Here is a 16,067-nt window from a genome sequence, read left to right as displayed (position 1 = left end):
AGACAGACAGACAGACAGACAGACAGACAGACAGACAGACAGACAGACAGACAGACAGAGACACAGAGAGAGTGATAGACAGCGACGCAGAGAGATAGACAGAGACACAGAGAGAGTGATAGACAGCGACGCAGAGAGAGTGATAGACAGCGACGCAGAGAGAGAGACAGAGACAGAGAGAGAGAGATAGACAGAGAGATAGACAGAGAGAGAGAGATAGACAGAGAGAGAGAGAGAGAGAGAGAAGAGAGAGAGAGAGATAGACAGAGAGAGAGAGAGAGAGAGAGAGAGAGAGAGAGAGAGAGAGAGAGAGAGAGAGAGAGAGAGAGAGAAGAGAGAGAGAGACAGAGAGAGAGAGACAGAGAGAGAGAGACAGAGAGAGAGAGAGAGAGAGAGAGAGAGAGAGAGATAGACAGAGAGAGAGAGAGAGAGAGAGAGAAAGAGGAGAGAGAGAGAGAGAGAGAGAGATAGACAGAGAGAGAGAGAGAGAGAGAGGAGAGAGAGAGAGAGAGAGAGACAGAGAGAGAGACAGAGAGAGATAGACAGAGAGAGAGAGAGAGAGAGAGAGATAGATGGTTATTTTGACCCTTGGTTATTGTTGTTGTCCCGTTGACAATTTTGATTCTTATTATTTTCATATTGTAAATATCAAAAAAAAGCTTTGGCAATATGTACATTGTTACATCATGCCAATAAAGCAAATTGATTTGAATTGATAGAGAGAGACAGAGAGACACAGAGACAGAGAGAGAGACACAGGATCAGAGAGAGAGAGCTCCATAGACATCCCTGTGAAACCCCTCCTGGTGCATCAATCGCCCCTCTGTCTCTATAATGAGCTGGTCTGTACCACTATTCCACTACTCCAGGCTCCAGCAGTGGGGCTCTACTGTAGCACAGACTGGACACTTCATCATAGTGATAGCCAATTGCAATGTCTCCATTCAAACACATATTTGCTCTATCTGTTCAGCTATCAGACTACTTTTGGTTTGACACTTTTTGGTCCATGTGTGACTTAACAGCCCTTCTTTTACCAGCTCGACTCAATGGGATGGACAGCACAGTGTCTGGGTGTGTCCATCAGTCTGACCAATGATGCATGGGGCACTATGTTAAGCTCATCAATCATCAAGAGACGTGCACACATCACCATCGGAAACCCAGCCGCAGTCCCCAGTGGAGCTCATCCATCTCTCTTTGCAGTGGGTGGCAGCTCCCAGAGCCCCTGAGTCAGCTCAAGGCCTGGGCCACTCCAGGGTGTGAGAGGGGAGATCGTCCCAGGTCTCACCCCTCATTCATGGGTCGTAACCCCGCACCGGAGTGGGTGACGGGGCACAAGGGCTTCAGAAGGAGGAGTACAATGGAACTTGCCTTGTGAGAGGATTGCTCTGACCCCCAGCCCCCCTTTGAGAGCTGTGTGGTGGACCTTCCTGACCTGTGCCAGCTTGTGCCAGTCTGCTCTCAAGATGGGAAATTAAATGCTAAATTAACCAACCCATGCTTTGATGCAGCAAGTGGCTACAGGGCAGCGTCGGGTCTGCCCATCAACAAGACCTGGAGTTACAGGGCAGCGTCGGGTCTGCCCATCAACAAGACCTGGAGTTACAGGGCAGCGTCGGGTCTGCCCATCAACAAGACCTGGAGTTACAGGGCAGCGTCGGGTCTGCCCATCAACAAGACCCGGAGTTACAGGGCAGCGTCGGGTCTGCCCATCAACAAGACCCGGAGTTACAGGGCAGCGTCGGGTCTGCACATCAACAAGACCCGGAGTTACAGGGCAGCGTCGGGTCTGCCCATCAACAAGACCCGGAGTTACAGGGCAGCGTCGGGTCTGCCCATCAACAAGACCCGGAGTTACAGGGCAGCGTCGGGTCTGCCCATCAACAAGACCCGGAGTTACAGGGCAGCGTCGGGTCTGCCCATCAACAAGACCCGGAGTTACAGGGCAGCGTCGGGTCTGCCCATCAACAAGACCCGGAGTTACAGGGCAGCGTCGGGTCTGCCCATCAACAAGACCCGGAGTTACAGGGCAGCGTCGGGTATGCCCATCAACAAGACCCGGAGTTACAGGGCAGCGTCGGGTCTGCCCATCAACAAGACCCGGAGTTACAGGGCAGCGTCGGGTCTGCCCATCAACAAGACCCGGAGTTACAGGGCAGCGTCGGGTCTGCCCATCAACAAGACCCGGAGTTACAGGGCAGCGTCGGGTCTGCCCATCAACAAGACCCGGAGTTACAGGGCAGCGTCGGGTCTGCCCATCAACAAGACCCGGAGTTACAGGGCAGCGTCGGGTCTGCCCATCAACAAGACCCGGAGTTACAGGGCAGCGTCGTGTCTGCCCATCAACAAGACCCGGAGTTACAGGGCAGCGTCGGGTCTGTCCATCAACAAGACCCGGAGTTACAGGGCAGCGTCGGGTCTGTCCATCAACAAGACCCGGAGTTACAGGGCAGCGTCGGGTCTGTCCATCAACAAGACCTGGAGTGACAAGTTGCCTTTTTATGTATGAGCCTCTCCTGCTCTGTGCAACAATGAACATCACTGCTACAGATGATTACAGACATTATGTCCAACAATATTTTTTAAATAAGTCCACTTATTAGAAAAACACACCACAATATGCTCAGCCATTAATGGCGGCCCATCTGAATAACTACCAGGAGATGGACAATTGTGAGTGTCTTAGTTAGGACACAATGACCTTGTTGTCACTAATTACACATTGAATGTGGATGTTCAGTGTTTTACCCAGACTCTTTTTGCACAGCTACCAAATATGTCCTATTTCACCAAACTGCCAGACCAGTGCTGTGATGAATAAGGACCAGAACTCATTCCCAGTCATCAACTGTGCTGCTGAGAGAGGCCCTGAGCCCTGAGCCCTGAGCCATGAGCCCTGAGCCATGAGCCCTGAGCCCTGAGCCTGTTACTAAACATGAGAGTTGAGCCAGAGGGCAAGAGGGCACACAGATGGTAATTACATGTCATATTAATGGTGTAAATCTACACCCCAGTGAACATGGCAGGGAAGTGGGGTCATTCCAATCTGATCAATCTATCTTCTTCATAATTTACGTTTCTATTATTATTATTTTTAGCTTACGGCACCTTGTATTCCCAGGCGGTCTCCAGTCCCAGCACTAACCAGGCCCGACCCTGAACAAGCGTGTTCAGGGTAGTATAGCCACAAGCATATTTTTTTACCCTGTTTCCTCCCTGAATTAGGTCCCTTGGCTCATCTCTGCAACTCCTCAATGGGCTCAGGAGAGGCGATTGTGAAGGTGGAGTCATGCGTCCTCTGAAACATGATCGCCTGGCCAACTACTTCTTACCACACTGCCCGCTTAACCCAGATGTCAGCCGCACCAATGTGTCGGAGGAAACACCGTTCAACTGACGACCGGAGTCAGCTTGCAGGCGCCCGGCTCTGTCACAAGGAGTCGTCAGAGCACGATGGGCCAAGGAAAGCCCCACCGGTCAAACCCTCCCCTAACCTGGACGGCCCTGGGCCTATGGGACTCCCGGTCACGGCCGGTTGTGACACAGCCTGGGATCAAACCCTAAGCTGTAGTGGCGCCTCCGCACTGCGGTGCAGTGCTTTTGACCGCTGCGTCACCCAGCACCCCCTCCTAATTTACTTGTTGATGCCATTTCATCATCATTGACCCGTCATCACAAAACACATAATCCCGGTGAGGGTTGTCTAAAGTGATTGGCATTCCCTTTTCCTTGTCCAATTCAGATGATGAGATTAGGTAGATTACCGGCAGATGGAGTTTCCACAAGTTTGTCTCTCAAGGACGGCCCCCACCCCTCCTCTTCACCGACATCAGGCCCTTCCTGCCAGGGGGGCGCTGTTTACCGTTGCATGGCCGCAGCGTGGGCTGCCAGGCTCCTGGCCTCAGAGGGCAGGAAATGCAGACTTGCTGCTCCAGGGGCAGTGACAGGGGAAATATGTTGGAAGCTTATCAATTACGAGTAGGTGGAAAAGGGGAGATCAAATTACCAATTAAGGGCTAATCGCCAAAGTGGTGGCTGGTCTCGCTCCCTCTACCCTCTCTGTCTCCTCTCTACCCTCTTTCTCCCATCCCACTTTCCCTTGTCCTCTCAGATTTTCGTGGCCATCTGCCTGTGTTTCTCAGGGGATCCCTTTCTCTCCTGAGTACTAGACGGGATGTTTTATTAATTCACTTTCACCTGATTACACCCTCTCTGTGAGCCAGTGTACATTAATAGGCATTTCATCAATGTTTAATCAAGGCTGCAGCACAGCGAACTGAGAACCAGGGATCAGAGCATCCTGGTCAGAGCATCCTGTTGAGGTCAGCAATAAAGGGCCAATACAGGGACATATGATTGCATTAGGGAGCACAAACACACATAACAAGCCTCATGAGAACTGATACTACAGACAGAGACGCAAAATAATATTGTAAATACACGCCGCAGCAATTGAGCAACGTCACACACTCAATTCAGCAATGTCACACACTCCAACAAAGGACTACCATAGAAACACAAAGAACAACACACTAAGAGCACACCGGAGGAACCACAGGTGTCGGAATATAATGAGAGCATTATACGACGCAAGATGGAACCGCGGACGAGGAGATCGGGTTCAGAAGACAATCATGCACACGGCATACCTATTACGGCCACACAAAAGAGCAGGGTTAGCTCCCCAGCATGGACCGGACCAGGTTAAAATTAGAGACAAAACCAGAGAGCAGCCAGATCCAAAAGAGAAAGCCCAGGGTCAGCTATAATGAGAGCTGAATGTGATCATCCAACCGGTCCTGTTTAATGGGGTTCATCCCTGCAAGGTCTGTGTCCTGCCTCTGGTGTGTGTACACGTTTGGTTGTGGGTCAGGGGGCTGCAAGGGATCCGTGACCCCGAAATGGCCTCTGGGAGTCAGAGGGGACCCCCACTGGCAGGACAGAGCTCTCTTTATACTTTAATCTGGTAGCACAGAGGATCAATATGGCTACCATCGGCGCTGGTGATTGTGTGAGCAGGAGTTAGCGTTCCAGCCATTTTCGGCTGCTCACCAGGTGGCTGGCGCACGGACACAAAGCCACCATCCCTCTGCCACCCCGGTCACAATGACCTCTTGGACGGTGGCACACCACCGGCTAACCTACTTAACATTCATTAGTGTCAAAGAGGTGAACAGATGCTCAGGTCTTACAGCTCTTCTCTCTCATGTTCTCACCGTGGGACTCATTGAATGAAGTTTGACTTGTTTTTTCATTTGGGATATGGGAGAGGTCCGGCTTCAGTCCATTCTGCTGTTGATTAAGAGGAGTGCTGGGTGGCCAGACTCACCCTGTCCTGGTGGAGTGCTGAGCAGGAGCCATGTTGCCAGGTGGTGGTGTTGACTGGACGTCTGGGCCGGGCCAGGAGCCTGGTAGGATGGTTATTCTGGTGCTGCTGTTCTCTGTCCAGTCTGTTCCCCCAGCAAGGCTCTGGCCCTCGCCCATTCTCAATGACCCACATGTCCCCTGAACTAATCTCTCCGACCTCTCTATTAAACTGTACATTACATTCCCTCTCTGTCGCCCCACTGAGTGAGAGGACAATGTGACATCTACAGGTCAATTCACATGGTTCATACTACAAAATATGCTCTTTCTCCATGATGTTGATGTAGCTACCTCACTCTTGCAGCGACTGAATAGACATGGGGAGGAAGAGAATGAAATACCTTCCTGTGGGGAACTGAAACTGTGTTTTCATACGTGGATTATTGCTGTTAATAATGACCACCTTGTTAAACCAGTCTAAGTCACTGGTGCATGCTATTCCCTGAGTAAAAACAGATGAATGTAACACAATACTAACGGACGCAGTGTCACGCCCTGACCAGGTGAACTCTTCTATTTTGGTCAGGGTGTGGCATTTCTATAGTTTATTTTCTATGTTTTTGGTATAGCCTTGCTTTGGGGCGTATTTCTATGTTGGGTTCTGTCGATTCCCAATCAGAGACAGCTGTCGCTAGTTGCCTCTGATTGGGGAATCATATTTAAGTTCTTTTTCCCCCCACGATGTTGGTGGGTTGTTGTCTCTTTGATTTTGAGCAGCTAACGTATCGGTATTTTCTTGATTTTGTGTACGTGTTTATTTCGGTGTAAAAGAATAAACATGTGTTCGCTCCCAGCTGCGTTTTGGTCCGCTTCCTCGTTACCTGACGCCGAACGTTACAGAACAACCCACCAAACCAGGACCAAGCAGCAGAGGAACGAAGAGGAAGGATGGACATGGGCCGAGTTAAGGAGGAGCATTTCCAGGGCGATGGAAGAGTTTAGGGAGACCGAGAGGCATCCCCAATAATTTTTTAGGGGGGGGCACAAGGGCTGTTTGACGGGGCAGGAGCTGCCCGCCAGTCAACAGTCACCAGAGCTGCCCGCCAGTCAACAGTCGTCGGAGCTGCCCGCCAGTCAACAGTCGTCGGAGCTGCCCGCCAGTCAACAGTCGTCGGAGCTGCCCGCCAGTCAACAGTCGTCGGAGCTGCCCGCCAGTCAACAGTCGTCGGAGCTGCCCGCCAGTCAACAGTCGTCGGAGCTGCCCGCCAGTCAACAGTCGTCGGAGCTGCCCGCCAGTCAACAGTCGTCGGAGCTGCCCGCCAGTCAACAGTCGTCGGAGCTGCCCGCCAGTCAACAGTCGTCGGAGCTGCCCGCCAGTCAACAGTCGTCGGAGCTGCCCGTCAGTCAACAGTCGTCGGAGCTGCCCGTCAGTCAACAGTCGTCGGAGCCGCCCGCCAGTCAACAGTCGCCGGAGTGGTCAGACTGCGCTGAACTGCCGGAGTGGCCAGACTGCGCTGAACTGCCGGAGTGGCCAGACTGCGCTGAACTGCCGGAGTGGCCAGACTGCGCTGAACTGCCGGAGTGGCCAGACTGCCCTGAACTGCCGGAGTGGCCAGACTGCCCTGAACTGCCGGAGTGGCCAGACTGCCCAGACTGTCCCGAGCTGCCAGACGTCCCCAGTCCAGTCCGGCCCGTCCCTGCTCCCCGCACCAGGTTAGTGGTGCGTGTCCACAGTCCTGTCCGGCCCGTCCCTGCTCCCCGCACCAAGCCAGTGGTGCGTGTCCCCAGTCCAGTCCGGCCCGTCCCTGCTCCCCGCACCAAGCCAGTGGTGCGTGTCCCCAGTCCAGTCCGGCCCGTCCCTGCTCCCCGCACCAGATTAGTGGTGCGTGTCCCCAGTCCTGTCCAGCCCATCCCGGCTCCCCGCACCAAGCCGGTGGTGCGTGTCCCCAGTCTAGTCCGGCCCGTCCCTGCTCCCCGCACCAGGTTGGTGGTGCGTGTCCCCAGGCCAGTCCGGCCCGTCCCTGCTCCCCGCACCAGGTTGGTGGTGCGTGTCCCCGGTCCTGTCCGGCCCGTCCCTGTTCCCCGCACCAGGCCCACGGCGCGTGTCCACAGTCCGGCACGGCCTGTGTCCGGTCCACCGGTGACCAGTCCTGTTCCGGTCGGCGGCTCCGCTCCGGAGCCTGAGCATGCCGCTCCACCGTGGTCCAGTCCGGGCCAGAGGGGTAGGGCTAGGGTGGAGGCAGGGGGAGAAACACGCCCGGGGCCAGAGCCTCCACCGAGGGTGAGGCGCCCACCTGGGTCCCCCCCCTAATAGACTTTAGGTTGGTGCGCCGGGAGTACGCACCGTTGGAGGGGGGGTACTGTCACGCCCTGACCAGGTGAACTCTTCTATTTTGGTCAGGGTGTGGCATTTCTATAGTTTATTTTCTATGTTTTTGGTATAGCCTTGCTTTGGGGCGTATTTCTATGTTGGGTTCTGTCGATTCCCAATCAGAGACAGCTGTCGCTAGTTGCCTCTGATTGGGGAATCATATTTAAGTTCTTTTTCCCCCCACGATGTTGGTGGGTTGTTGTCTCTTTGATTTTGAGCAGCTAACGTATCGGTATTTTCTTGATTTTGTGTACGTGTTTATTTCGGTGTAAAAGAATAAACATGTGTTCGCTCCCAGCTGCGTTTTGGTCCGCTTCCTCGTTACCTGACGCCGAACGTTACACGCAGAGTTCCTTTTCGTCATAACTTTGAGGCACATTTACACACAAAAACACCTTTCATGCACTCTTATAGGTCCTTTACATTTCAGGCGGGCCCCGTGATCCTCCAAAGCCATGAATGAAGATCGTCCCAAACCACACACACACACACACACACACTCACACCAGAAAAATACAGAGGGTTGGACAGAGGGTTTTTCAGCCCAAATACAGAGAATAGACATGGATCACGTTCTGGGCTGCTATAATACTAGAGCATAAATCTCCTAGCCATAATTACATTACAGGGGATATATCAATTATATCCCCTGAATATATCAATTCCCCAAATCAGACCTCATTAGTGTGAATGTGTACATGCGTGTGTGCCTGTGTTCGTTCTAAACAGAGACCTATCAATCAAAGCTTATTATCTAGAGTGTGTCTGTCTTCAGTTGGATGTTTTTTAACTTAGAATTTGTTTTGAGGGGACATTTTGTAAAAAAAACAGTAGTGACATATTAACAAACCCCAAACCAGAGAGTAACGGCAAACGTTGTCCCTAGTGACAAGAGGCGACACGGTAACACACACTGACACACACAAGCTTTCTTTAAGGTTGTTTGATATCTTTGACAGCCTGTCTGAATTTTATGTCTAGTAGAAGCTCTTTTCAAGCTGATGAAAAGCTGAAAAATGTAACACAAGTTCTTGTAAAGCTGTTTTCCTTTACAGTCAATTAACTTTGTAAAAGTTTACGTTTTAGACAAAAGTATTTTCCCATATGAACTCAATAAGGAAACGAGTTGCTTCGGACAGACTAAAGCTTCATGGGTGTATCTGAGCTCCTGACCCTGCCTAAACAGGTCCCTTCCTAAAGCACACTCTCCCCTTGGCTCCCTCCGTTCTGCCCAACAGGGGGCTCTGCAATGCACCTTGGGTAATCCAGATGTCACAATGCCAGTTGCTAAGACACTGCTTGGAAATGCATTGTAAAGGGAAGCACAGCCTGGGATAAGTCACTGACAGTCTATTTCGTGCTGTGATGTCTCAACACTTTTTTACCATAATGGGTCATTTTCTTTGATATAGCTTATATCATTATTATAGTTATATCACCCTTATATTATGCTTGTCTGAATGCCCCCAATTAAACTGCCCTATTTTCTTCTACATGACACACCACAACTGATCTGATGTCAGATCCATAACAAGATTGATACTCCATTGCAATCCACAAGTAAAGTGTTGAACTAATGGGGTAACCCTTCATTTTGAGAGTCTGCCTGTATACTGGATGAACCATTACAACCCTATACCTGCTGTTACACCATTATTACCACTTTGTCATGTGCTGTTCTGTTCCTAAACCCCTTATTATAAGAACCTGAAAGCATATAGAAATGCCAAACAACACACGCCTTATGAATTGATTTAATGTAATGATTTAAAAAACTAGGTAATTAAGCAATAAGGCCCGAGGGGCGTGGTATATGGCCAATATACCACGGCTAAGGGCAACACGGAACGCCTGGATACAGCCCTTAGCCGTGGTATATTGGCCATATCTGAGTAACCCCCGAGGTGCCTTATTGCTAATATAAACTGGTTACCAACGTAATAAGAGCAGCAAAAATAACTGTTTTGTCATTCCCGTGGTATACGGTCTGATATACCACGGCTGTCAGCCAATCAGCCTTCAGGGCTCGAACCACCCAGTTTATAATAATGTTTATAACCTGTTTAGAATCAGATGTCAAATAAAGAGTTGTTAAGGCAATAGCATCCCCAGCACATTCACTCACAAAACATATGCAAATACACACATTACACGCGCAAACACACAAAGCTGACAAAGCCCAATAAAAATACCAATACAAGGACATTCGCGCTGTTCTAAGGGAGAGAGACCTGCCCACTCTGTGCTGCCCATTGTTGGCAGCAGGGCTGTGAATCAAAGGGGGCTATGACCTGGGCTGGCTCTGCCCAGCAGGACTGAGGGGAACCCTGCTACCCGGGCTCACTCCAACCCCTGGTCCCCGCTCAGCCTGGGGCACCACACTGGGCCCCCCTCCGGTACCAACATTTTTTTCCTCATCTCATCAATCTGTCAGCTTAGCCCTGTGACACACTGCACAATATGGTCCCCGTATTCCTCCATTAGTGCCCGCTCTCTCAATATGGCCCCAGCATTTCTATATTAATGACCTCTCTCCCACTGGGCAAGGCCCCCTGTTCTGCCTAGTAACAACCAACAATACTATCCACAGCCATACACATCCTCCTCATAGACTGGGTCACTATTCACTAGAGTCTATATTCATCAATACACAAAGCTGCATGCAATAACACCCATAATGTTCTGGGTCAAAATGACATATTCAAAAACTATTCTGTGAGTGTCCCTACCAAGGAAACGGCTGGTGCATGCACGTGCAAAACTGGCACACTGGCACAAAGTAGGCCTATAAGAAAGAGTGGTATTCAAGAAACCCAAAATGCTGGTCAACAGGCCCTCACCTATTCAGTACAAGTTGGACACATGTGTATGGGGGTAACAATCAGGGAGAGAGGGAGATAAAAAGAGAGAAAAGAGAAGAGAGAGAGAGAGCGTGTCTCTCTTTGGAGAACCATGCCACTCGATTGGACTCACTTTAGAAACAGACTATTCAATTCAATTCCAAGTAAGAAAAGGAGACTCCAAATTATACATGGAATCTCTTCAATGGTGATTCTCTTAAATAGCAAAAAGGGGGTAGGCTGGGGACTGTATAAATTTGACATATACAAGGTAGCAGGGCATAGTGATTGTTGCTTCCCCCCAAAACTTTTTTTTCTTTCAGAAAACCCTTTCCTTGCTGAATAGGCACCTATTAGTGACTCCATTTTAGGCACAGGGCTCTTCAATGGCTCCTCACTGTGCGTCTTTATCATAGTCAGGCCCCGAATGCAGGCAGCCCCCCCTCCTCCACCCCCAGCCCAGCTCCTCAGACTGTATAGATAGGTGCTGGAGGTGTGGTGGTGGCTGAGGTGGGGTGAGGTGGAGCGAGGTGGGGGTGAAGTGGGGTGTGCTGGGGTACTCTTGCACCCTGTTTTGAGCTCCAGGTGTGGTGGGTTAAGCACAGCGCTCTGAAGCCACTAAAGAGGACTCCATTGTACAGGCGCACACTTTCTTCACCAGCGTTCTACACGCATTAGCTGATCTCCATAATGCTACCCCCCCCCCCCCCTCCCCCGCCTCAAAACAAGTCAGGCCTCCGGCGAATCGCTGCACAGCGCCTTCAAGCCCCTGTATTGTTGCTGGATTATGCTGAAGTTGGACGAAAGAAAGAGAGGAAGGGAGAGGGATGTCTATACTTTATCTCCAGGGGAGACGGAGAGTAACAAATGAGCTTCGTTAGAAAAGTGAGTTACTGCGCCGAGGGCCCCACAAACACCTGCAAGAAGACAGGCACGCGCAGAGGCCAGGGCAGGGAGGTCCCGTTGTTTATCTAACTGTGCTACCGGCCCTCTTACAGAACTTCAGTATACCCCAACCTCATGTCAATCCCTCAATGTATTGTAGCCCCCACAACAATACTGTAATATTCCACTGTACATCACAATCCCTATCCACCTTTCAGTCCTCTAAAAATACTGTCCAAGACTAGTCCATCAGAATGTCCCCTGGGCCAAGATACCAACATTCTTTGAAAGGTTTAATAATTGTTACTGTTTGTGTATGTGTGTGTGTGCCTGTGTGTACATGCATCTGTGTAAAAAACAGCTTTTCAAGAGGGGAGTTAGAGAGTTTATGCTGATGTGTGTGTGTGTGTGTGTGTGTGTGTGTGTGTGTGTGTGTGTGTGTGTGTGTGTGTGTGTGTGTGTGTGTGTGTGTGTGTGTGTGTGTGTGTGTGTGTGTGTGTGGTTGAGAATACAGAGAGTGAAGTTGAGAGAGAGGGGCTGTATGATGAATATGGGGGCATTGTTCAGCCATGCTTACCTCCACGGGCAACCATCTGCTCCCTGTCAATGCGTCACCTGCTCGTCTGGGCCGTCTCCACGGAAACCGGGGGAGGGGGATTAGGAGAGGTTATGCCTTTGAAGGGAGGGGCCACAGGGACAGGCGAAGAGGAGGAGGTTGCCTGGGGAGACCAGAGGAAGGGTTACTCAGAGAATGGCGTCATCTGGTGGCGGAAACTGTATGTCAGCGCATCACAATGTTGAATACAGGTCGAAAAGTGTTCCTGGGCAGTTCATGTGGTCAGGAAAAACTCTTGGCCCTATAAATAACCTCTGAGCTATTCTCGTGGAATGCTAATGCCAAAATGTAAACTCGCCGAAGTTTGTGTGGAGCTCATTTTAAGGCTTTCATTGACGTCACGCAACAGCCAGGAAGCTGACCAATGTAGTGAACATGACTGTAGTGGCTGATTGGCTGCTGTGAAGTGATGTCCTGTCTGTGTGGGCAGCACAGTGAGACTGGTATATTGTGTGACAGAGAGCAGGAGGATGTCGGTCCATCACAGGGATCTAATTAAGGCACACAGGTACAAACGCTGTGCAGTCTGCCTATGATCACCACCATGTAAATACAGGCCTCAGCGCAGCTTGAAAGGCGTGTGTGGGAGTTCACAATGAACCTGATGAATGCGTCAGCCAGCGGCTGGAGGCAGGAAGTATTGAAACCATCAATGAACACAGGAGCAAACAACACTGGGTTTTAAGTTAAACTCTATCACGCCATCAGCTTCACTGGTAAGTTACCACGCATGAAGTTACATTAATAGGTTCTCTCATTAACTTGGAATGAAATAACATGCTATTTAGCAGATGATGAACAATGAACAAACCAAAGAAATTCAGTCTCCTGGCTGGGTCGTTCATCCACACAGACAGACAAACTTCGAGACAAACAAACATGGGTGACCCTTATACTTTCACGTCTCTGGTGATATCATGGAGCTCAGATTGGAGGGATATTTCTGTAAATTATACTATATATATAAAGGCAGAGATTGGATGGGTGGTGATACTGAGAGGGGTATAGAACAAAGGGGCTGGGGGGGAGTGAGAGAGGGGGGTCTGGCTTCACAGCGCACACACACACACACACACACACACTGCTGAGGAGGAGCTGCCTGCCACACGTGGACGCTCACCTGGAGCCGTTCTCCTCAGACGCACAGAGAGAGAGCAACACAGCCCTGGGGGACAGGAGAAAGTCTGAGTGACAGTTGAAAGTGACCAAGTCGTTGGGGAGGAAACAAATTGTGTTTGGTCAAGAGGGAAGAGAGCTGGAGCAGAGAGATAGGGCCTTCTCAGCCGCCCGCGTCCCTCCTAAAGATGAGATCGTCGGCCATCCTCCACACCCAGGGGCCTTTAATGGACTTCGGGGTCGGTTTAACTCACTCTCTTTACCTCATCGTTAACCCCCCTTGGGTCACCAATTGCCAGGTTAGAGACATAACCAAACCCCTCTCCACCAGTACCCTTTTATGTTGTGGAAACAAACCCTAAGGCTAAAACGTATCTCATCAGTTAGGTCACTTCTATTTGAGGTCAGTTCTATTTGGACTGGTGACAGACAGACTTCCTGTTTCAGTCTAAATAAAATCTACACTATTGAGATTTATATCTGCCGCTCTTCCTGTGACTCCAACAACTTTCAATGGTATCATGGTAGTTTCATAATACAAACACTGCACTACCCCTACACTGACATTTCAGAATCAGATATCGTATGAAGTCAGAGTGGTGTCCAGAAAAAAACTGCATAAGTCCACCAAACACTTCAACTAAGATTCTACAGTAAAGTAGAATTTGGTTTCCCATCACATGGAGTAATTATACCTCTCTATCCACCCTTCTCCCAATGGGCCTACCTACATTGGGCCTGCGTCCTCTCTGTGCTGGCCTGGGTGAGATGTGCTATGATCCTGGGAGAGTTGCTGTCAGGGCCACGTGTAGCCGGGGGTGACTTTCCTGGGTGTAAAATTTAATTATGCAGCGGGTGAGCGTGTCTGAGCGTGTCTGTTGAGAAGCGGTGGGCGCACGGCTGCCTGTTCCCAGCGTGCGGCGAGGGGGTTAAGTGCCACAGAAAGACCTCCATTATCCGAGTGAGAACAGCCCATGTGGCTGGCCGCATGGCCCCCATTCCCCTTTCACTCTCTTTACAACAGCCCTGCTGAAAGCCTCAAAGTTTAATTCTTTATCCCCCCCTCCCTCCTTCAATCTCTCTCCCTCTCTCTCACTCAGTTCAAAAAGAGTTTTGCACAATGCCAGTGGAAACCCAGAGTAGATTCTTCAGCACCCCTGTGGACACTGGACTGGGGCTGGGAGACAGTGCACATGTGGACCCGGTTCACAGGACTGCCGTCAATCAGGCCACAAATCAACAACATCTCTCATTCTCTCATGGAGACACAATTAACCCTCACAACTCTATAACGCCCCCCAGGCATCTGTCTTGTCCCAACCCAGCTTCCTAGTCTAGTCTCTACAATCACACAGCCTCTGCAGTTATTCAGACGAACACCACAACAACATCATTGAACCCGAGGTCTGTGTTGCATAATGATGGGGCAGATAATGACTCCCAGAAAGGTCTAAGAAACTCACAACAGCTGGAATACATGTGGGAAACATTCCGGGAATGGGTCCTGAGACCGGCTAAATGTTCATTCCTCGCTATTTTTCACATGAAGCACCCAACTGACAAAATGCCCCAGAACACATTTGACCCAAGGAGTACTTAGTGAGAACAGATGCTCTGTGTGAGACAGAGAGAAGAGGACTGAGGCTCTTTGGAACAGGCCGTTGTCCGCACACACTCGGCCACTTCACATGAAGAACGAGCAATTGTCTCCATCACCGTTAATGACGCAGCGAGTCCCCGATCTGATCTACAGAGTGAAGAACACATTGAGGAAGCGGACAGGCACATTAATGAGGTTTAATGACACCGTTTTTACAGCACTGACTATCTCTGCAGCTATGCAATGGAATCCAACAGCGGTCATTGGTATGTGAGACAAGTGTGTAGTCACTGATATACAGTGAGATGACATATGTGCAGTCTGAAGAAATGAATGCTCTTATACAGAGGTCAAGTAGAGGTCAGACCCTCTCCTTGCATACATTTATCATCATGTCACTATCCATAATGACCATGAGTGGGTCGGGTTCTCATTGTTAATACCACATTGTTGAATTGTGAGGAGTAGGCCTATTCTGTCAAATGCTTGTTCGTGGTCTCTTTTAACAAGGAGCGGTAGGTAGGCCTACCTTCATTGTTGTAGAGGATAATTCTGTGGTACATTATTGATAGGCCTACATGTCTAGGCCTATTGCCCTACTGTGTTCGTTGAACACCAGCAGAAAGGATGGAGCTGTATGACAATTTATTTAAATAGCTGTTTTAACGTTTTAAATTAGAGTAATGTGAAATGTAAAATACTTACTGCTTATTCACCAGTTGACAGGTATGTTGCCCTGGCACGTGACACAAAAAAAATACAGTATTCCTATATGGCTTAGTTCTATTAGACACTCAGGGTCAAATTGTCTTTATTTTGAAAAGTAATTTACAACTCTCCGTTTGTTTTTATAGAGAGGGATGTCATGTAGGCAGGCCGCTGAAGTGGCGCTGTATTGAACATCAGCTACAACCTGTTTTAACCGGTTGTTCGGCGCCACCTTGTGGCTTTTAGGAGCACCATCACATCACTGGACGCTGATAAGAGGGGCCAAGCAAGCAAAACCGACCTCAAAACGTTCATAACACAAAATACCTCAAAAACTGCAACAAACTTTTGATCGATACAAGTTGCGTCGCTTACTGTCATAACATAGCCTTATATGAGTAGCAGCTACACGACTTTATTGATTTTAGGGTCATTATAGTGGTCTAATGGCTCATTGTGAGCATGCGTCACAGTATAGGAATGCATTGACCATCCTCTTCGTCAATATACCTAAGTCATATTCATCTGTTACATCACAGGGAAGTCCTGTGGGTGGAGGCTTGGCAGGTAGTGATGGTTATGAAATGTTGATTCTGAACACTTACCCAGCCACCTCTAGCC

The 16,067-nt window shown here is 49.8% G+C and overlaps 1 protein-coding gene across 4 annotated transcripts in view; it reads right to left on the bottom strand.

The window, feature by feature from the left end:
- The window catches only part of LOC115198945 (uncharacterized), a 36,959-nt gene extending 24,762 nt beyond the window's left edge, over positions 1 to 12,197 (bottom strand). For all 4 annotated transcript variants that reach the window (XR_003879322.1, XR_003879321.1, XR_003879324.1 and 1 more), the window contains exon 1: positions 11,984 to 12,197. The gene's annotated coding sequence lies outside the window, so the exon portion shown is untranslated. The remainder of the gene's footprint in view (positions 1 to 11,983) is intronic.
- Between the last annotated feature and the right edge of the window lie 3,870 nt (positions 12,198 to 16,067).

The sequence above is a fragment of the Salmo trutta genome, chromosome 8 (genome assembly GCF_901001165.1).
Source record: "Salmo trutta chromosome 8, fSalTru1.1, whole genome shotgun sequence".
In the NCBI taxonomy this organism is placed as follows: Eukaryota; Metazoa; Chordata; class Actinopteri; order Salmoniformes; family Salmonidae; genus Salmo; species Salmo trutta.
This window is presented reverse-complemented; position numbering and strand designations above follow the sequence as displayed.